The sequence below is a fragment of the Schistocerca cancellata genome, chromosome 4 (genome assembly GCF_023864275.1).
Source record: "Schistocerca cancellata isolate TAMUIC-IGC-003103 chromosome 4, iqSchCanc2.1, whole genome shotgun sequence".
Classification (NCBI taxonomy): Eukaryota; Metazoa; Arthropoda; class Insecta; order Orthoptera; family Acrididae; genus Schistocerca; species Schistocerca cancellata.
The window spans coordinates 8,205,473-8,225,575 of NC_064629.1; the positions used below are offsets into that span (position 1 = coordinate 8,205,473).

General features: G+C 53.8%; 18 non-coding genes across 18 annotated transcripts; all 18 read right to left on the reverse strand.

Annotated features, from left to right (window-relative positions):
- Positions 1 to 219: 219 nt before the first annotated feature.
- Positions 220 to 338, reverse strand: LOC126186216 (5S ribosomal RNA). Its single transcript, XR_007537318.1, has one exon. It is a non-coding gene; the product is annotated as a 5S ribosomal RNA (ribosomal RNA).
- A 3,827-nt stretch (positions 339 to 4,165) lies between these two features.
- Positions 4,166 to 4,284, reverse strand: LOC126186217 (5S ribosomal RNA). The gene has a single exon (XR_007537319.1). It is a non-coding gene; the product is annotated as a 5S ribosomal RNA (ribosomal RNA).
- An 817-nt stretch (positions 4,285 to 5,101) lies between these two features.
- On the reverse strand, positions 5,102 to 5,220 carry LOC126185248 (5S ribosomal RNA). The gene has a single exon (XR_007537010.1). It is a non-coding gene; the product is annotated as a 5S ribosomal RNA (ribosomal RNA).
- An 827-nt stretch (positions 5,221 to 6,047) lies between these two features.
- Positions 6,048 to 6,166, reverse strand: LOC126186324 (5S ribosomal RNA). The gene has a single exon (XR_007537422.1). It is a non-coding gene; the product is annotated as a 5S ribosomal RNA (ribosomal RNA).
- An 827-nt stretch (positions 6,167 to 6,993) lies between these two features.
- LOC126186325 (5S ribosomal RNA) lies at positions 6,994 to 7,112 on the reverse strand. Its single transcript, XR_007537423.1, has one exon. It is a non-coding gene; the product is annotated as a 5S ribosomal RNA (ribosomal RNA).
- Positions 7,113 to 7,939: 827 nt separating this feature from the next.
- Positions 7,940 to 8,058, reverse strand: LOC126186218 (5S ribosomal RNA). Its single transcript, XR_007537320.1, has one exon. It is a non-coding gene; the product is annotated as a 5S ribosomal RNA (ribosomal RNA).
- Positions 8,059 to 8,896: 838 nt separating this feature from the next.
- On the reverse strand, positions 8,897 to 9,015 carry LOC126185361 (5S ribosomal RNA). Its single transcript, XR_007537119.1, has one exon. It is a non-coding gene; the product is annotated as a 5S ribosomal RNA (ribosomal RNA).
- Positions 9,016 to 9,842: 827 nt separating this feature from the next.
- On the reverse strand, positions 9,843 to 9,961 carry LOC126186433 (5S ribosomal RNA). Its single transcript, XR_007537527.1, has one exon. It is a non-coding gene; the product is annotated as a 5S ribosomal RNA (ribosomal RNA).
- Positions 9,962 to 10,783: 822 nt separating this feature from the next.
- On the reverse strand, positions 10,784 to 10,902 carry LOC126186219 (5S ribosomal RNA). The gene has a single exon (XR_007537321.1). It is a non-coding gene; the product is annotated as a 5S ribosomal RNA (ribosomal RNA).
- An 841-nt stretch (positions 10,903 to 11,743) lies between these two features.
- On the reverse strand, positions 11,744 to 11,862 carry LOC126185301 (5S ribosomal RNA). The gene has a single exon (XR_007537061.1). It is a non-coding gene; the product is annotated as a 5S ribosomal RNA (ribosomal RNA).
- Positions 11,863 to 12,694: 832 nt separating this feature from the next.
- On the reverse strand, positions 12,695 to 12,813 carry LOC126186435 (5S ribosomal RNA). Its single transcript, XR_007537529.1, has one exon. It is a non-coding gene; the product is annotated as a 5S ribosomal RNA (ribosomal RNA).
- An 832-nt stretch (positions 12,814 to 13,645) lies between these two features.
- LOC126186220 (5S ribosomal RNA) lies at positions 13,646 to 13,764 on the reverse strand. Its single transcript, XR_007537322.1, has one exon. It is a non-coding gene; the product is annotated as a 5S ribosomal RNA (ribosomal RNA).
- An 832-nt stretch (positions 13,765 to 14,596) lies between these two features.
- LOC126186500 (5S ribosomal RNA) lies at positions 14,597 to 14,715 on the reverse strand. The gene has a single exon (XR_007537591.1). It is a non-coding gene; the product is annotated as a 5S ribosomal RNA (ribosomal RNA).
- Positions 14,716 to 15,542: 827 nt separating this feature from the next.
- LOC126186221 (5S ribosomal RNA) lies at positions 15,543 to 15,661 on the reverse strand. Its single transcript, XR_007537323.1, has one exon. It is a non-coding gene; the product is annotated as a 5S ribosomal RNA (ribosomal RNA).
- Positions 15,662 to 16,483: 822 nt separating this feature from the next.
- Positions 16,484 to 16,602, reverse strand: LOC126186222 (5S ribosomal RNA). The gene has a single exon (XR_007537324.1). It is a non-coding gene; the product is annotated as a 5S ribosomal RNA (ribosomal RNA).
- Positions 16,603 to 17,430: 828 nt separating this feature from the next.
- On the reverse strand, positions 17,431 to 17,549 carry LOC126186223 (5S ribosomal RNA). The gene has a single exon (XR_007537325.1). It is a non-coding gene; the product is annotated as a 5S ribosomal RNA (ribosomal RNA).
- Positions 17,550 to 18,381: 832 nt separating this feature from the next.
- Positions 18,382 to 18,500, reverse strand: LOC126186224 (5S ribosomal RNA). The gene has a single exon (XR_007537326.1). It is a non-coding gene; the product is annotated as a 5S ribosomal RNA (ribosomal RNA).
- An 822-nt stretch (positions 18,501 to 19,322) lies between these two features.
- LOC126185382 (5S ribosomal RNA) lies at positions 19,323 to 19,440 on the reverse strand. The gene has a single exon (XR_007537139.1). It is a non-coding gene; the product is annotated as a 5S ribosomal RNA (ribosomal RNA).
- Positions 19,441 to 20,103: the final 663 nt, after the last annotated feature.

The window sequence follows — 20,103 nt, forward strand, 5'->3', positions numbered from 1 at the left end:
GGTGACGTATTTCAGAAATCACCTGCCGATTCGTACTGTTTTGTCGTTTTCAAAGTCTTCTTGGCAAACTTGGTTAGCACATTCTCCCTCAAACTGAGTTAATTACTGCATTTTCGTACCATTACAGTAGTTTAAAAGGCTTAAGGAAGCATCATTGTCACAACAGAAAGGTAGTTTGAAAATTGGGCTGGCGACATAACAAAAAAACAAAAGGAAGGGAGCCAACAGCACCCGGGTTTCCCAGGCGGTCACCCATCCAAGTACTAGCCGGGCCCGATGATGCTTAACTTCGGTGATCGGACGAGAACCGGTGTATTCATCATGGTATGGCCGTTGGCGCTCATCTAATGTAGGAGCACGGCAGAATTCGCGTTCGGCTTTTCTCCCAACACACAAAATGTTAGTTTTCGGCCGCATTTGACGAAAGCGCTTCCTTCCGCAACCGCCAGTTCCTCGAGGACGGCGCGGGGAGGCGCGCCCGGCGTCCCAGCAGAGCGACGGCCGAATTGGCGGGCGCACCGCCGCGTGTGTGAGACGCACTGCTGCTCGTTGCACCCCCTGTCATTCGCTGGGCGCGTACAGCCTTCGACACTAGCGGAGGACGCATCTTGTCCCTGGTGTTCAGCGGAGGGCCTGTGCGGGGTGTGGCAGTGTCGTGCTGGAGGGCGCCACTGGTAGCGATGTGGGCTTCCTCGCCTCGCCTCGCCTCGCCTCACACCAGGTGTCTGCGTAGTTTGCAGTGCATTCGCACCATTCCTATCCCTGTCCCTGTCCCCGTCCCGACTTGTCCCGACTTTGCTCGACTGCCGCTCGCTGCCGCTCGGGTCGTGGTCCATATGACAGCGCAAGCACGACAAACGTCTGCGGGACGAGACGAGACGACTAAGGAATACATTCGTGGTTACAAATCAAATTTGGAACTCTACACTCCTACACAACAATAGGCGGTGACGTATTTCAGAAAACACCTGCCGATTCGTACTGTTTTGTCGTTTTCAAAGTCTTCTTGGCAAACTTGGTTAGCACATTCTCCCTCAAACTGAGTTAATTACTGCATTTTCGTACCATTACAGTAGTTTAACCCTTTGTTGCCTGACGGTACTTAAAAGTACCAGTAAGTTTTGACTCTCATTATTTTCTCGTGGTGCAGTTTCGCGATCTGAGAGCCTGTCGGTACGTAACAGTAACTCTGCTCTACTGTTTCATAGATGTTATTGTGCAATACATAGACCCCTCTGGCGGTCAGAGCTTGAAATTGTTTTTCGCGCGCTGCTGTGAAAACAGAAGATTGTATGTGCTTGTTTCCATAGTGTTGCCTGAATTTGTGCGCAATTTATTGAAACTTCCGTTGAGTTTTCCATTGCACGTACTTATCTTCTTTGTTTTTTATAATAGTTTGAAGCATTACGTTACATGTGAATGAGATAAAGTGGAAAATATAAGGCGGACTTATTAGTACCGTCAGGTTGTGTGAACACTTTATTGTAGCAACAATGCGTTACCTCTCACTAGTTGTTCTGTCCACTTTTTCTCACATAGAAATCGGTAAATACATTTGCCTGTGGAAAAATTAGAACAAACAGGAAACGTTTGCCAGGCAATTTACCTAAAGAAAAATGTCTAAATCAAATCACAGAGAGTCATCTTTAGACCTAACAGTATTTCAATGGAAGGAAAATAAAGTAGTGTATTTTGCGTCAAACTTCCATGGCACTGAACAGAGCGTAGTGACAAGAAAACAGAAAGATGGAACTACACTCCTGGAAATGGAAAACAGAACACATTGACACAGGTGTGTCAGACCCACCATACTTGCTCCGGACACTGCGAGAGGGCTGTACAAGCAATGATCACACGCACGGCACAGCGGACACACCAGGAACCGCGGTGTTGGCCGTCGAATGGCGCTAGCTGCGCAGCATTTGTGCACCGCCGCCGTCAGTGTCAGCCAGTTTGCCGTGGCATACGGAGCTCCATCGCAGTCTTTAACACTGGTAGCATGCCGCGACAGCGTGGACGTGAACCGTATGTGCAGTTGACGGACTTTGAGCGAGGGCGTATAGTGGGCATGCGGGAGGCCGGGTGGACGTACCGCCGAATTGCTCAACACGTGGGGCGTGAGGTCTCCACAGTACATCGATGTTGTCGGCAGTGGTCGGCGGAAGGTGCACGTGCCCGTCGACCTGGGACCGGACCGCAGCGACGCACGGATGCACACCAAGACCGTAGGATCCTACGCAGTGCCGTAGGGGACCACACCGCCACTTCCCAGCAAATTAGGGACACTGTTGCTCCTGGGGTATCGGCGAGGACCATTCGCAACCGTCTCCATGAAGCTGGGCTACGGTCCCGCACACCGTTAGGCCGTCTTCCGCTCACGCCCCAACATCGTGCAGCCCGCCTCCAGTGGTGTCGCGACAGGCGTGAATGGAGGGACGAATGGAGACGTGTCGTCTTCAGCGATGAGAGTCGCTTCTGCCTTGGTGCCAATGATGGTCGTATGCGTGTTTGGCGCCGTGCAGGTGAGCGCCACTATCAGGACTGCATACGACCGAGGCACACAGGACCAACACCCGGCATCATGGTGTGGGGAGCGATCTCCTACACTGGCCGTACACCACTGGTGATCGTCGAGGGGACACTGAATAGTGCACGGTACATCCAAACCGTCATCGAACCCATCATTCTACCATTCCTAGACCGGCAAGGGAACTTGCTGTTCCAACAGGACAATGCACGTCCGCATGTATCCCGTGCCACCCAACGTGCTCTAGAAGGTGTAAGTCAACTACCCTGGCCAGCAAGATCTCCGGATCTGTCCCCCATTGAGCATGTTTGGGACTGGATGAAGCGTCGTCTCACGCGGTCTGCACGTCCAGCACGAACGCTGGTCCAACGGAGGCGCCAGGTGGAAATGGCATGGCAAGCCTTTCCACAGGACTACATCCAGCATCTCTACGATCGTCTCCATGGGAGAATAGCAGCCTGCATTGCTGCGAAAGGTGGATATGCACTGTACTAGTGCCGACATTGTGCATGCTCTGTTGCCTGTGTCTATGTGCCTGTGGTTCTGTCAGTGTGATCATGTGATGTATCTGACCCCAGGAATGTGTCAATAAAGTTTCCCCTTCCTGGGACAATGAATTCATGGTGTTCTTATTTCAATTTCCAGGAGTGTAGTATGACTATACCATGTCCAGTTATTGTATGTGATTACAATAAAAACATGGGTGGTGTGGATCATGCAGACAGATTATGTTCAACTTATGGTCTTGACAAGCGATCAAAGAAATGGTGGCACCGTCTCTTCTGGGGAGCAATAGAAATTGCTTTTGTCAATGCTTACGTCATTTTCAGTGATCTACATGGGGCACTGCCACTGCTGGAATTCAGGCGTGCTGTGGCACTAGGGCTAATGAATGAACAGCAAGTGCCAAATCTCAAAAAGAGAAACTCTGTTAAAGATGAAATAACTCTCCCAAAGAGAAGGAAGGATAACTTTTCTGTTCCGAAGGATGTACGTCTTGGCAACAGAGGCAACCATTTTGTAGTGTTCAGTTGTAAAAGAGGACGATGCGAAATTTGTGCGAAAAATAAAATTCAGTCGAGAGCACATTCACAATGTGGTACATGTAAAGTGTATTTGTGCTGCAATGAGAAAAAGAACTGTTTCCTACAATTTCATGAGGTATCACTAAATATGTGATATGTATATACTGTCAAAAATGTATAGCTAAGTTACTATGTATTGTGAAGTTGCTCTAGATTAAATCTATGTGAAATTTTAAAAAAAATTCAGAAATATCATATTTCTGTTAATTAATTTTCTAATGTTAAAATATTTAATATTTATGTGGAATAAAGTACAACTTATAAAAATTGGAGCATTTTTCTGCGCATGTTGTGATTCTGTCCATGGAGTCTGACGGTACTTGTGAGTACCAGGAGAGAAAAAAGTTGTGAAAAATAAAATAAAATTTTACAAAAAATCCTACCGTCATTTGAGGCCACAATAGCATAAATTCTGCAAAGAAAATGTTAAAAAGTACATTTTTTCTTATGTCAGGAAACAAAGGGTTAAAAGGCTTAAGGAAGCATCTTTGTCACAACAGAAAGGTAGTTTGAAAATTGGGCTGGCGACATAACAAAAAAACAAAAGGAAGGGAGCCAACAGCACCCGGGTTTCCCAGGCGGTCACCCATCCAAGTACTAGCCGGGCCCGATGATGCTTAACTTCGGTGATCGGACGAGAACCGGTGTATTCATCATGGTATGGCCGTTGGCGCTCATCTAATGTAGGAGCATGGCAGAATTCGCGTTCGGCTTTTCTCCCAACACACAAAATGTTAGTTTTCGGCCGCATTTGACGAAAGCGCTTCCTTCCGCAACCGCCAGTTCCTCGAGGACGGCGCGGGGAGGCGCGCCCGGCGTCCCAGCAGAGCGACGGCCGAATTGGCGGGCGCACCGCCGCGTGTGTGAGACGCACTGCTGCTCCTTGCACCCCCTGTCATTCGCTGGGCGTGTGCAGCCTTCGACACTAGCGGAGGACGCATCTTGTCCCTGGTGTTCAGCGGAGGGCCTGTGCGGGGTGTGGCAGTGTCGTGCTGGAGGGCGCCACTGGTAGCGATGTGGGCTTCCTCGCCTCGCCTCACACCAGGAGTCTGCGTAGTTTGCAGTGCATTCGCACCATTCCTATCCCTGTCCCTGTCCCCGTCCCGACTTGTCCCGACTTTGCTCGACTGCCGCTCGCTGCCGCTCGGGTCGTGGTCCATATGACCGCGCAAGCACGACAAACGTCTGCGGGACGAGACGAGACGACTAAGGAATACATTCGTGGTTACAAATCAAATTTGGAACTCTACACTCCTACACAACAATAGGCGGTGACGTATTTCAGAAATCACCTGCCGATTCGTACTGTTTTGTCGTTTTCAAACTCTTCTCGGCAAACTTGGTTAGCACATTCTCCCTCAAACTGAGTTAATTACTGCATTTTCGTACCATTACAGTAGTTTAAAAGGCTTAAGGAAGCATCTTTGTCACAACAGAAAGGTAGTTTGAAAATTGGGCTGGCGACATAACATAAAAACAAAAGGAAGGGAGCCAACAGCACCCGGGTTTCCTAGGCGGTCACCCATCCAAGTACTAGCCGGGCCCGATGATGCATAACTTCGGTGATCGGACGAGAACCGGTGTATTCATCATGGTATGGCCGTTGGCGCTCATCTAATGTAGGAGCACGGCAGAATTCGCGTTCGGCTTTTCTCCCAACACACAAAATGTTAGTTTTCGGCCGCATTTGACGAAAGCGCTTCCTTCCGCAACCGCCAGTTCCTCGAGGACGGCGCGGGGAGGCGCGCCCGGCGTCCCAGCAGAGCGACGGCCGAATTGGCGGGCGCACCGCCGCGTGTGTGAGACGCACTGCTGCTCGTTGCACCCCCTGTCATTCGCTGGGCGCGTGCAGCCTTCGACACTAGCGGAGGACGCATCTTGTCCCTGGTGTTCAGCGGAGGGCCTGTGCGGGGTGTGGCAGTGTCGTGCTGGAGGGCGCCACTGGTAGCGATGTGGGCTTCCTCGCCTCGCCTCGCCTCGCCTCACACCAGGTGTCTGCGTAGTTTGCAGTGCATTCAAACCATTCCTATCCCTGTCCCTGTCCCCGTCCCGACTTGCCCCGACTTTGCTCGACTGCCGCTCGCTGCCGCTCGGGTCGTGGTCCATATGACAGCGCAAGCACGACAAACGTCTGCGGGACGAGACGAGATGACTAAGGAATACATTCGTGGTCACAAATCAAATTTGGAACTCTACACTCCTACACAACAATAGGCGGTGACGTATTTCAGAAATCACCTGCCGATTCGTACTGTTTTGTCGTTTTCAAACTCTTCTCGGCAAACTTGGTTAGCACATTCTCCCTCAAACTGAGTTAATTACTGCATTTTCGTACCATTACAGTAGTTTAAAAGGCTTAAGGAAGCATCTTTGTCACAACAGAAAGGTAGTTTGAAAATTGGGCTGGCGACATAACATAAAAACAAAAGGAAGGGAGCCAACAGCACCCGGGTTTCCTAGGCGGTCACCCATCCAAGTACTAGCCGGGCCCGATGATGCTTAACTTCGGTGATCGGACGAGAACCGGTGTATTCATCATGGTATGGCCGTTGGCGCTCATCTAATGTAGGAGCACGGCAGAATTCGCGTTCGGCTTTTCTCCCAACACACAAAATGTTAGTTTTCGGCCGCATTTGACGAAAGCGCTTCCTTCCGCAACCGCCAGTTCCTCGAGGACGGCGCGGGGAGGCGCGCCCGGCGTCCCAGCAGAGCGACGGCCGAATTGGCGGGCGCACCGCCGCGTGTGTGAGACGCACTGCTGCTCGTTGCACCCCCTGTCATTCGCTGGGCGCGTGCAGCCTTCGACACTAGCGGAGGACGCATCTTGTCCCTGGTGTTCAGCGGAGGGCCTGTGCGGGGTGTGGCAGTGTCGTGCTGGAGGGCGCCACTGGTAGCGATGTGGGCTTCCTCGCCTCGCCTCGCCTCGCCTCACACCAGGTGTCTGCGTAGTTTGCAGTGCATTCGCACCATTCCTATCCCTGTCCCTGTCCCCGTCCCGACTTGTACCGACTTTGCTCGACTGCCGCTCGCTGCCGCTCGGGTCGTGGTCCATATGACCGCGCAAGCACGACAAACGTCTGCGGGACGAGACGAGACGACTAAGGAATACATTCGTGGATACAAATCAAATTTGGAACTCTACACTCCTACACAACAATAGGCGGTGACGTATTTCAGAAATCACCTGCCGATTCGTACTGTTTTGTCGTTTTCAAACTCTTCTCGGCAAACTTGGTTAGCACATTCTCCCTCAAACTGAGTTAATTACTGCATTTTCGTACCATTACAGTAGTTTAAAAGGCTTAAGGAAGCATCTTTGTCACAACAGAAAGGTAGTTTGAAAATTGGGCTGGCGACATAACATAAAAACAAAAGGAAGGGAGCCAACAGCACCCGGGTTTCCTAGGCGGTCACCCATCCAAGTACTAGCCGGGCCCGATGATGCTTAACTTCGGTGATCGGACGAGAACCGGTGTATTCATCATGGTATGGCCGTTGGCGCTCATCTAATGTAGGAGCACGGCAGAATTCGCGTTCGGCATTTCTCCCAACACACAAAATGTTAGTTTTCGGCCGCATTTGACGAAAGCGCTTCCTTCCGCAACCGCCAGTTCCTCGAGGACGGCGCGGGGAGGCGCGCCCGGCGTCCCAGCAGAGCGACGGCCGAATTGGCGGGCGCACCGCCGCGTGTGTGAGACGCACTGCTGCTCGTTGCACCCCCTGTCATTCGCTGGGCGCGTGCAGCCTTCGACACTAGCGGAGGACGCATCTTGTCCCTGGTGTTCAGCGGAGGGCCTGTGCGGGGTGTGGCGGTGTCGTGCTGGAGGGCGCCACTGGTAGCGATGTGGGCTTCCTCGCCTCGCCTCGCCTCGCCTCACACCAGGTGTCTGCGTAGTTTGCAGTGCATTCAAACCATTCCTATCCCTGTCCCTGTCCCCGTCCCGACTTGCCCCGACTTTGCTCGACTGCCGCTCGCTGCCGCTCGGGTCGTGGTCCATATGACAGCGCAAGCACGACCAACGTCTGCGGGACGAGACGAGACGACTAAGGAATACATTCGTGGTCACAAATCAAATTTGGAACTCTACACTCCTACACAACAATAGGCGGTGACGTATTTCAGAAATCACCTGTCGATTCGTACTGTTTTGTCGTTTTCAATGGCTCTTTGGCAAACTTGGTTAGCACATTCTCCCTCAAACTGAGTTAATTACTGCATTTTCGTACCATTACAGTAGTTTAAAAGGCTTAAGGAAGCATCTTTGTCACAACAGAAAGGTAGTTTGAAAATTGGGCTGGCGACATAACAAAAAAACAAAAGGAAGGGAGCCAACAGCACCCGGGTTTCCCAGGCGGTCACCCATCCAAGTACTAGCCGGGCCCGATGATGCTTAACTTCGGTGATCGGACGAGAACCGGTGTATTCATCATGGTATGGCCGTTGGCGCTCATCTAATGTAGGAGCACGGCAGAATTCGCGTTCGGCTTTTCTCCCAACACACAAAATGTTAGTTTTCGGCCGCATTTGACGAAAGCGCTTCCTTCCGCAACCGCCAGTTCCTCGAGGACGGCGCGGGGAGGCGCGCCCGGCGTCCCAGCAGAGTGACGGCCGAATTGGCGGGCGCACCGCCGCGTGTGTGAGACGCACTGCTGCTCGTTGCACCCCCTGTCATTCGCTGGGCGCGTGCAGCCTTCGACACTAGCGGAGGACGCATCTTGTCCCTGGTGTTCAGCGGAGGGCCTGTGCGGGTTGCGGCAGTGTCGTGCTGGAGGGCCCACTGGTAGCGATGTGGGCTTCCTCGCCTCGCCTCGCCTCGCCTCGCCACGCCTCACACCAGGTGTCTGCGTAGTTTGCAGTGCATTCGCACCATTCCTATCCCTGTCCCTGTCCCCGTACCGACTTGCCCCGACTTTGCTCGACTGCCGCTCGCTGCCGCTCGGGTCGTGGTCCATATGACAGCGCAAGCACGACAAACGTCTGCGGGACGAGACGAGACGACTAAGGAATACATTCGTGGTTACAAATCAAATTTGGAACTCTACGCTCCTACACAACAATAGGCGGTGACGTATTTCAGAAATCACCTGCCGATTCGTACTGTTTTGTCGTTTTCAAAGTCTCCTTGGCAAACTTGGTTAGCACATTCTCCCTCAAACTGAGTTAATTACTGCATTTTCGTACCATTACAGTAGTTTAAAAGGCTTAAGGAAGCATCTTTGTCACAACAGAAAGGTAGTTTGAAAATTGGGCTGGCGACATAACAAAAAAAACAAACAGGAAGAGAGCCAACAGCACACGGGTTTCCCAGGCGGTCACCCATCCAAGTACTAGCTGGGCCCGATGATGCTTAACATCGGTGATCGGACGAGAACCGGTGTATTCATCATGGTATGGCCGTTGGCGCTCATCTAATGTAGGAGCACGGCAGAATTCGCGTTCGGCTTTTCTCCCAACACACAAAATGTTAGTTTTCGGCCGCATTTGACGAAAGCGCTTCCTTCCGCAACCGCCAGTTCCTCGAGGACGGCGCGGGGAGGCGCGCCCGGCGTCCCAGCAGAGCGACGGCCGAATTGGCGGGCGCACCGCCGCGTGTGTGAGACGCACTGCTGCTCGTTGCACCCCCTGTCATTCGCTGGGCGCGTGCAGCCTTCGACACTAGCGGAGGACGCATCTTGTCCCTGGTGTTCAGCGGAGGGCCTGTGCGGGGTGTGGCAGTGTCGTGCTGGAGGGCGCCACTGGTAGCGATGTGGGCTTCCTCGCCTCGCCTCGCCTCGCCTCACACCAGGTGTCTGCGTAGTTTGCAGTGCATTCGCACCATTCCTATCACTGTCCCTGTCCCCGTCCCGACTTGTCACGACTTTGCTCGACTGCCGCTCGCTGCCGCTCGGGTCGTGGTCCATATGACAGCGCAAGCACGACAAACGTCTGCGGGACGAGACGAGACGACTAAGGAATACATTCGTGGTTACAAATCAAATTTGGAACTCTACACTCCTACACAACAATAGGCGGTGACGTATTTCAGAAATCACCTGCCGATTCGTACTGTTTTGTCGTTTTCAAAGTCTTCTTGGCAAACTTGGTTAGCACATTCTCCCTCAAACTGAGTTAATTACTGCATTTTCGTACCATTACAGTAGTTTAAAAGGCTTAAGGAAGCATCTTTATCACAACAGAAAGGTAGTTTGAAAATTGGGCTGGCGACATAACAAAAAAACAAAAGGAAGGGAGCCAACAGCACCCGGGTTTCCCAGGCGGTCACCCATCCAAGTACTAGCCGGGCCCGATGATGCTTAACTTCGGTGATCGGACGAGAACCGGTGTATTCCTCATGGTATGGCCGTTGGCGCTCATCTAATGTAGGAGCACGGCAGAATTCGCGTTCGGCTTTTCTCCCAACACACAAAATGTTAGTTTTCGGCCGCATTTGACGAAAGCGCTTCCTTCCGCAACCGCCAGTTCCTCGAGGACGGCGCGGGGAGGCGCGCCCGGCGTCCCAGCAGAGCGACGGCCGAATTGGCGGACGCACCGCCGCGTGTGTGAGACGCACTGCTGCTCGTTGCACCCCCTGTCATTCGCTGGGCGCGTGCAGCCTTCGACACTAGCGGAGGACGCATCTTGTCCCTGGTGTTCAGCGGAGGGCCTGTGCGGGGTGTGGCAGTGTCGTGCTGGAGGGCGCCACTGGTAGCGATGTGGGCTTCCTCGCCTCGCCTCGCCTCACACCAGGTGTCTGCGTAGTTTGCAGTGCATTCGCACCATTCCTATCCCTGTCCCTGTCCCCGTCCCGACTTGTCCCGACTTTGCTCGACTGCCGCTCGCTGCCGCTCGGGTCGTGGTCCATATGACAGCGCAAACACGACAAACGTCTGCGGGACGAGACGAGACGACTAAGGAATACATTCGTGGTTACAAATCAAATTTGGAACTCTACACTCCTACACAACAATAGGCGGTGACGTATTTCAGAAATCACCTGCCGATTCGTACTGTTTTGTCGTTTTCAATGGCTCTTTGTCAAACTTGGTAAGCACATTCTCCCTCAAACTGAGTTAATTACTGCATTTTCGTACCATTACAGTAGTTTAAAAGGCTTAAGGAAGCATCTTTGTCACAACAGAAAGGTAGTTTGAAAATTGGGCTGGCGACATAACAAAAAAACAAAAGGAAGGGAGCCAACAGCACCCGGGTTTCCCAGGCGGTCACCCATCCAAGTACTAGCCGGGCCCGATGATGCTTAACTTCGGTGATCGGACGAGAACCGGTGTATTCATCATGGTATGGCCGTTGGCGCTCATCTAATGTAGGAGCACGGCAGAATTCGCGTTCGGCTTTTCTCCCAACACACAAAATGTTAGTTTTCGGCCGAATTTGACGAAAGCGCTTCCTTCCGCAACCGCCAGTTCCTCGAGGACGGCGCGGGGAGGCGCGCCCGGCGTCCCAGCAGAGTGACGGCCGAATTGGCGGGCGCACCGCCGCGTGTGTGAGACGCACTGCTGCTCGTTGCACCACCTGTCATTCGCTGGGCGCGTGCAGCCGTCGACACTAGCGGAGGACGCATCTTGTCCCTGGTGTTCAGCGGAGGGCCTGTGCGGGTTGCGGCAGTGTCGTGCTGGAGGGCCCACTGGTAGCGATGTGGGCTTCCTCGCCTCGCCTCGCCTCGCCTCGCCTCGCCTCACACCAGGTGTCTGCGTAGTTTGCAGTGCATTCGCACCATTCCTATCCCTGTCCCTGTCCCCGTCCCGACTTGCCCCGACTTTGCTCGACTGCCGCTCGCTGCCGCTCGGGTCGTGGTCCATATGACAGTGCAAGCACGACAAACGTCTGCGGGATGAGACGAGACGACTAAGGAATACATTCGTGGTTACAAATCAAATTTGGAACTCTACACTCCTACACAACAATAGGCGGTGACGTATTTCAGAAATCACCTGCCGATTCGTACTGTTTTGTCGTTTTTAAAGTCTCCTTGGCAAACTTGGTTAGCACATTCTCCCTCAAACTGAGTTAATTACTGCATTTTCGTACCATTACAGTAGTTTAAAAGGCTTAAGGAAGCATCTTTGTCACAACAGAAAGGTAGTTTGAAAATTGGGCTGGCGACATAACAAAAAAAAAAAAAAACAGGAAGGGAGCCAACAGCACACGGGTTTCCCAGGCGGTCACCCATCCAAGTACTAGCTGGGCCCGATGATGCTTAACTTCGGTGATCGGACGAGAACCGGTGTATTCATCATGGTATGGCCGTTGGCGCTCATCTAATGTAGGAGCACGGCAGAATTCGCGTTCGGCTTTTCTCCCAACACACAAAATGTTAGTTTTCGGCCGCATTTGACGAAAGCGCTTCCTTCCGCAACCGCCAGTTCCTCGAGGACGGCGCGGGGAGGCGCGCCCGGCGTCCCAGCAGAGCGACGGCCGAATTGGCGGGCGCACCGCCGCGTGTGTGAGACGCACTGCTGCTCGTTGCACCCCCTGTCATTCGCTGGGCGCGTGCAGCCTTCGACACTAGCAGAGGAAGCATCTTGTCCCTGGTGTTCAGCGGAGGGCCTGTGCGGGGTGTGGCAGTGTCGTGCTGGAGGGCGCCACTGGTAGCGATGTGGGCTTCCTCGCCTCGCCTCGCCTCGCCTCGCCTCACACCTGGTGTCTGCGTAGTTTGCAGTGCATTCGCACCATTCCTATCCCTGTCCCTGTCCCCGTCCCGACTTGTCCCGACTTTGCTCGACTGCCGCACGCTGCCGCTCGGGTCGTGGACCATATGACAGCGCAAGCACGACAAACGTCTGCGGGACGAGACGAGACGACTAAGGAATACATTCGTGGTTACAAATCAAATTTGGAACTCTACACTCCTACACAACAATAGGCGGTGACGTATTTCAGAAATCACCTGCCGATTCGTACTGTTTAGTCGTTTTCAAAGTCTTCTTGGCAAACTTGGTTAGCACATTCTCCCTCAAACTGAGTTAATTACTGCATTTTCGTACCATTACAGTAGTTTAAAAGGCTTAAGGAAGCATCTTTGTCACAACAGAAAGGTAGTTTGAAAATTGGGCTGGCGACATAACAAAAAAACAAAAGGAAGGGAGCCAACAGCACCCGGGTTTCCCAGGCGGTCACCCATCCAAGTACTAGCCGGGCCCGATGATGCTTAACTTCGGTGATCGGACGAGAACCGGTGTATTCCTCATGGTATGGCCGTTGGCGCTCATCTAATGTAGGAGCACGGCAGAATTCGCGTTCGGCTTTTCTCCCAACACACAAAATGTTAGTTTTCGGCCGCATTTGACGAAAGCGCTTCCTTCCGCAACCGCCAGTTCCTCGAGGACGGCGCGGGGAGGCGCGCCCGGCGTCCCAGCAGAGCGACGGCCGAATTGGCGGGCGCACCGCCGCGTGTGTGAGACGCACTGCTGCTCGTTGCACCCCCTGTCATTCGCTGGGCGCGTGCAGCCTTCGACACTAGCGGAGGACGCATCTTGTCCCTGGTGTTCAGCGGAGGGCCTGTGTGGGGTGTGGCAGTGTCGTGCTGGAGGGCGCCACTGGTAGCGATGTGGGCTTTCTCGCCTCGCCTCGTCTCGCCTCGCCTCACACCAGGTGTCTGCGTAGTTTGCAGTGCATTCGCACCATTCCTATCCCTGTCCCTGTCCCCGTCCCGACTTGTCCCGACTTTGCTCGACTGCCGCTCGCTACCGCTCGCGTCGCGGTCCATATGACAGCGCAAGCACGACAAACGTCTGCGGGACGAGACGAGACGACTAAGGAATACATTCGTGGTTACAAATCAAATTTGGAACTCTACACTCCTACACAACAATAGGCGGTGACGTATTTCAGAAATCACCTGCCGATTTGTACTGTTTTGTCGTTTTCAAAGGCTCTTTGGCAAACTTGGTTAGCACATTCTCCCTCAAACTGAGTTAATTACTGCATTTTCTTACCATTACAGTAGTTTAAAAGGCTTAAGGAAGCATCTTTGTCACAACAGAAAGGTAGTTTGAAAATTGGGCTGGCGACATAACTAAAAAACAAAAGGAAGGGAGCCAACAGCACCCGGGTTTCCCAGGCGGTCACCCATCCAAGTACTAGCCGGGCCCGATGATGCTTAACTTCGGTGATCGGACGAGAACCGGTGTATTCATCATGGTATGGCCGTTGGCGCTCATCTAATGTAGGAGCACGGCAGAATTCGCGTTCGGCTTTTCTCCCAACACACAAAATGTTAGTTTTCGGCCGCATTTGACGAAAGCGCTTCCTTCCGCAACCGCCAGTTCCTCGAGGACGGCGCGGGGAGGCGCGCCCGGCGTCCCAGCAGAGCGACGGCCGAATTGGCGGGCGCACCGCCGCGTGTGTGAGACGCACTGCTGCTCGTTGCACCCCCTGTCATTCGCTGGGCGCGTGCAGCCTTCGACACTAGCGGAGGACGCATCTCGTCCCAGGTGTTCAGCGGAGGGCCTGTGCGGGGTGTGGCAGTGTCGTGCTGGAGGGCGCCACTGGTAGCGATGTGGGCTTCCTCGCCTCGCCTCGCCTCGCCTCGCCTCACACCAGGTGTCTGCGTAGTTTGCAGTGCATTCGCACCATTCCTATCCCTGTCCCTGTCCCCGTCCCGACTTGTCCCGACTTTGCTCGACTGCCGCTCGCTGCCGCTCGTGTCGTGGTCCATATGACAGCGCAAGCACGACAAACGTCTGCGGGACGAGACGAGACGACTAAGGAATACATTCGTGGTTACAAATCAAATTTGGAACTCTACACTCCTACACAACAATAGGCGGTGTCGTATTTCAGAAATCACCTGCCGATTCGTACTGTTTTGTCGTTTTCAAAGGCTCTTTGGCAAACTTGGTTAGCACATTCTCCCTCAAACTGAGTTAATTACTGCATTTTCGTACCATTACAGTAGTTTAAAAGGCTTAAGGAAGCATCTTTGTCACAACAGAAAGGTAGTTTGAAAATTGGGCTGGCGACATAACAAAAAAACAAAAGGAAGGGAGCCAAAAGCACCCGGGTTTCCCAGGCGGTCACCCATCCAAGTACTAGCCGGGCCCGATGATGCTTAACTTCGGTGATCGGACGAGAACCGGTGTATTCATCATGGTATGGCCGTTGGCGCTCATCTAATGTAGGAGCACGGCAGAATTCGCGTTCGGCTTTTCTCCCAACACACAAAATGTTAGTTTTCGGCCGCATTTGACGAAAGCGCTTCCTTCCGCAACCGCCAGTTCCTCGAGGACGGCGCGGGGAGGCGCGCCCGGCGTTCCAGCAGAGCGACGGCCGAATTGGCGGGCGCACCGCCGCGTGTGTGAGACGCACTGCTGCTCGTTGCACCCCCTGTCATTCGCTGGGCGCGTGCAGCCTTCGACACTAGCGGAGGACGCATCTTGTCCCTGGTGTTCAGCGGAGGGCCTGTGCGGGGTGTGGCAGTGTCGTGCTGGAGGGCGCCACTGGTAGCGATGTGGGCTTCCTCGCCTCGCCTCGCCTCGCCTCACACCAGGTGTCTGCGTAGTTTGCAGTGCATTCGCACCATTCCTATCCCTGTCCCTGTCCCCGTCCCGACTTGTCCCGACTTTGCTCGACTGCCGCTCGCTGCCGCTCGGGTCGTGGACCATATGACAGCGCAAGCACGACAAACGTCTGCGGGACGAGACGAGACGACTAAGAAATACGTTCGTGGTTACAAATCAAATTTGGAACTCTACACTCCTACACAGCAATAGGCGGTGACGTATTTCAGAAATCACCTGCCGATTCGTACTGTTTTGTCGTTTTCAAAGGCTCCTTGGCAAACTTGGTTAGCACATTCTCCCTCAAACTGAGTTAATTACTGCATTTTCGTACCATTACAGTAGTTTAAAAGGCTTAAGGAAGCATCTTTGTCACAACAGAAAGGTAGTTTGAAAATTGGGCTGGCGACATAACAAAAAAACAAAAGGAAGGGAGCCAACAGCACCCGGGTTTCCCAGGCGGTCACCCATCCAAGTACTAGCCGGGCCCGATGATGCTTAACTTCGGTGATCGGACGAGAACCGGTGTATTCATCATGGTATGGCCGTTGGCGCTCATCTAATGTAGGAGCATGGCAGAATTCGCGTTCGGCTTTTCTCCCAACACACAAAATGTTAGTTTTCGGCCGCATTTGACGAAAGCGCTTCCTTCCGCAACCGCCAGTTCCTCGAGGACGGCGCGGGGAGGCGCGCCCGGCGTCCCAGCAGAGCGACGGCCGAATTGGCGGGCGCACCGCCGCGTGTGTGAGACGCACTGCTGCTCGTTGCACCCCCTGTCATTCGCTGGGCGCGTGCAGCCTTCGACACTAGCGGAGGACGCATCTTGTCCCTGGTGTTCAGCGGAGGGCCTGTGCGGGGTGTGGCAGTGTCGTGCTGGAGGGCGCCACTGGTAGCGATGTGGGCTTCCTCGCCTCGCCTCGCCTCGCCTCGCCTCACACCAGGTGTCTGCGTAGTTTGCAGTGCATTCGCACCATTCCTATCCCTGTCCCTGTCCCCGTCCCGACTTGTCCCGACTTTGCTCGGCTGCCGCTCGGGTCGTGGTCCATATGACAGCGCAAGCACGACAAACGTCTGCGGGACGAGACGAGACGACTAAGGAATACATTCGTGGTTACAAATCAAATTTGGAACTCTACACTCCTACACAACAATAGGCGGTGACGTATTTCAGAAATCACCTGCCGATTCGTACTGTTTTGTCGTTTTCAAAGTCTCCTTGGCAAACTTGGTTAGCACATTCTCCCTCAAACTGAGTTAATTACTGCATTTTCGTACCATTACAGTAGTTTAAAAGGCTTAAGGAAGCATTTTTGTCACAACAGAAAGGTAGTTTGAAAATTGGGCTGGCGACATATCAAAAAAACAAAAGGAAGGGAGCCAACAGCACCCGGGTTTCCCAGGCGGTCACCCATCCAAGTACTAGCCGGGCCCGATGATGCTTAACTTCGGTGATCGGACGAGAACCGGTGTATTCATCATGGTATGGCCGTTGGCGCTCATCTAATGTAGGAGCACGGCAGAATTCGCGTTCGGCTTTTCTCCCAACACACAAAATGTTAGTTTTCGGCCGCATTTGACGAAAGCGCTTCCTTCCGCAACCGCCAGTTCCTCGAGGACGGCGCGGGGAGGCGCGCCCGGCGTCCCAGCAGAGCGACGGCCGAATTGGCGGGCGCACCGCCGCGTGTGTGAGACGCACTGCTGCTCGTTGCACCCCTTGTCATTCACTGGGCGCGTGCAGCCTTCGACACTAGCGGAGGACGCATCTTGTCCCTGGTGTTCAGCGGAGGGCCTGTGCGGGGTGTGGCAGTGTCGTGCTGGAGGGCGCCACTGGTAGCGATGTGGGCTTCCTCGCCTCGCCTCGCCTCTCCTCACACCAGGTGTCTGCGTAGTTTGCAGTGCATTCTCACCATTCCTATCCCTGTCCCTGTCCCCGTCCCGACTTGTCCCGACTTTGCTCGACTGCCCCTCGCTGCCGCTCGGGTCGTGGTCCATTTGACAGCGCAAGCACGACAAACGTCTGCGGGACGAGACGAGACGACTAAGGAATACATTCGTGGTTACAAATCAAATTTGGAACTCTACACTCCTACACAACAATAGGCGGTGACGTATTTCAGAAATCACCTGCCGATTCGTACTGTTTTGTCGCTTTTCAAAGTCTTCTTGGCAAACTTGGTTAGCACATTCTCCCTCAAACTGAGTTAATTACTGCATTTTCGTACCATTACAGTAGTTTAAAAGGCTTAAGGAAGCATCTTTGTCACAACAGAAAGGTAGTTTGAAAATTGGGCTGGCGACATAACAAAAAAACAAAAGGAAGGGAGCCAACAGCACCCGGGTTTCCCAGGCGGTCACCCATCCAAGTACTAGCCGGGCCCGATGATGCTTAACTTCGGTGATCGGACGAGAACCGGTGTATTCATCATGGTATGGCCGTTGGCGCTCATCTAATGTAGGAGCACGGCAGAATTCGCGTTCGGCTTTTCTCCCAACACACAAAATGTTAGTTTTCGGCCGCATTTGACGAAAGCGCTTCCTTCCGCAACCGCCAGTTCCTCGAGGACGGCGCGGGGAGGCGCGCCCGGCGTCCCAGCAGAGCGACGGCCGAATTGGCGGGCGCACCGCCGCGTGTGTGAGACGCACTGCTGCTCGTTGCACCCCCTGTCATTCGCTGGGCGCGTGCAGCCTTCGACACTAGCGGAGGACGCATCTTGTCCCTGGTGTTCAGCGGAGGGCCTGTGCGGGGTGTGGCTGTGTCGTGCTGGAGGGCGCCACTGGTAGCGATGTGGGCTTCCTCGCCTCGCCTCGCCTCGCCTCGCCTCACACCAGGTGTCTGCGTAGTTTGCAGTGCATTCTCACCATTCCTATCCCTGTCCCTGTCCCCGTCCCGACTTGTCCCGACTTTGCTCGACTGCCGCTCGCTGCCGCTCGGGTCGTGGTCCATATGACAGCGCAAGCACGACAAACGTCTGCGGGACGAGACGAGACGACTAAGGAATACATTCGTGGTTACAAATCAAATTTGGAACTCTACACTCCTACACAACAATAGGCGGTGACGTATTTCAGTAATCACCTGCCGATTCGTACTGTTTTGTCGTTTTCAAAGTCTTCTTGGCAAACTTGGTTAGCACATTCTCCCTCAAACTGAGTTAATTACTGCATTTTCGTACCATTACAGTAGTTTAAAAGGCTTAAGGAAGCATCTTTGTCACAACAGAAAGGTAGTTTGAAAATTGGGCTGGCGACATAACAAAAAAACAAAAGGAAGGGAGCCAACAGCACCCGGGTTTCCCAGGCGGTCACCCATCCAAGTACTAGCCGGGCCCGATGATGCTTAACTTCGGTGATCGGACGAGAACCGGTGTATTCATCATGGTATGGCCGTTGGCGCTCATCTAATGTAGGAGCACGGCAGAATTCGCGTTCGGCTTTTCTCCCAACACACAAAATGTTAGTTTTCGGCCGCATTTGACGAAAGCGCTTCCTTCCGCAACCGCCAGTTCCTCGAGGACGGAGCGGGGAGGCGCGCCCGGCGTCCCAGCAGAGCGACGGCCGAATTGGCGGGCGCACCGCCGCGTGTGTGAGACGCACTGCTGCTCGTTGCACCCCCTGTCATTCGCTGGGCGCGTGCAGCCTTCGACACTAGCGGAGGACGCATCTTGTCCCTGGTGTTCAGCGGAGGGCCTGTGCGGGGTGTGGCAGTGTCGTGCTGGAGGGCGCCACTGGTAGCGATGTGGGCTTCCTCGCCTCGCCTCGCCTCACACCAGGTGTCTGCGTAGTTTGCAGTGCATTCGCACCATTCCTATCCCTGTCCCTGTCCCCGTCCCGACTTGTCCCGACTTTGCTCGACTGCCGCTCGCTGCCGCTCGGGTCTTGGTCCATATGACAGCGCAAGCACGACAAACGTCTGCGGGACGAGACAAGACGACTAAGGAATACATTCGTGGTTACAAATCAAATTTGGAACTCTACACTCCTACACAACAATAGGCGGTGACGTATTTCAGAAATCACCTGCCGATTCGTACTGTTTTGTCATTTTCAAAGGCTCTTTGGCAAACTTGGTTAGCACATTCTCCCTCAAACTGCGTTAATTACTGCATTTTCGTACCATTACAGTAGTTTGAAAGGCTTAAGGAAGCATCTTTGTCACAACAGAAAGGTAGTTTGAAAATTGGGCTGGCGACATAACAAAAAAACAAAAGGAAGGGAGCCAACAGCACCCGGGTTTCCCAGGCGGTCACCCATCCAAGTACTAGCCGGGCCCGATGATCTTAACTTCGGTGATCGGACGAAAACCGGTGTATTCATCATGGTATGGCCGTTGGCGCTCATCTAATGTAGGAGCACGGCAGAATTCGCGTTCGGCTTTTCTCCCAACTTACAAAATGTTAGTTTTCGGCCGCATTTGACGAAAGCGCTTCCTTCCGCAACCGCCAGTTCCTCGAGGACGGCGCGGGGAGGCGCGCCCGGCGTCCCAGCAGAGCGACGGCCGAATTGGCGGGCGCACCGCCGCGTGTGTGAGACGCACTGCTGCTCGTTGCACCCCCTGTCATTCGCTGGGCGCGTGCAGCCTTCGACACTAGCGGAGGACGCATCTTGTCCCTGGTGTTCAGCGGAGGGCCTGTGCGGGGTGTGGCAGTGTCGTGCTGGAGGGCGCCACTGGTAGCGATGTGGGCTTCCTCGCCTCGCCTCGCCTCGCCTCGCCTCACACCAGGTGTCTGCGTAGTTTGCAGTGCATTCGCACCAATCCTATCCCTGTCCCTGCCCCGTCCCGACTTGTCCCGACTTTGCTCGACTGCCGCTCGCTGCCGCTCGGGTCGTGGTCCATATGACAGCGCAAGCACGACAAACGTCTGCGGGACGAGACGAGACAACTAAGGAATACATTCGTGGTTACAAATCAAATTTGGAACTCTACACTCCTACACAACAATAGGCGGTGACGTATTTCAGAAATCACCTGCCGATTCGTACTGTTTTGTCGTTTTC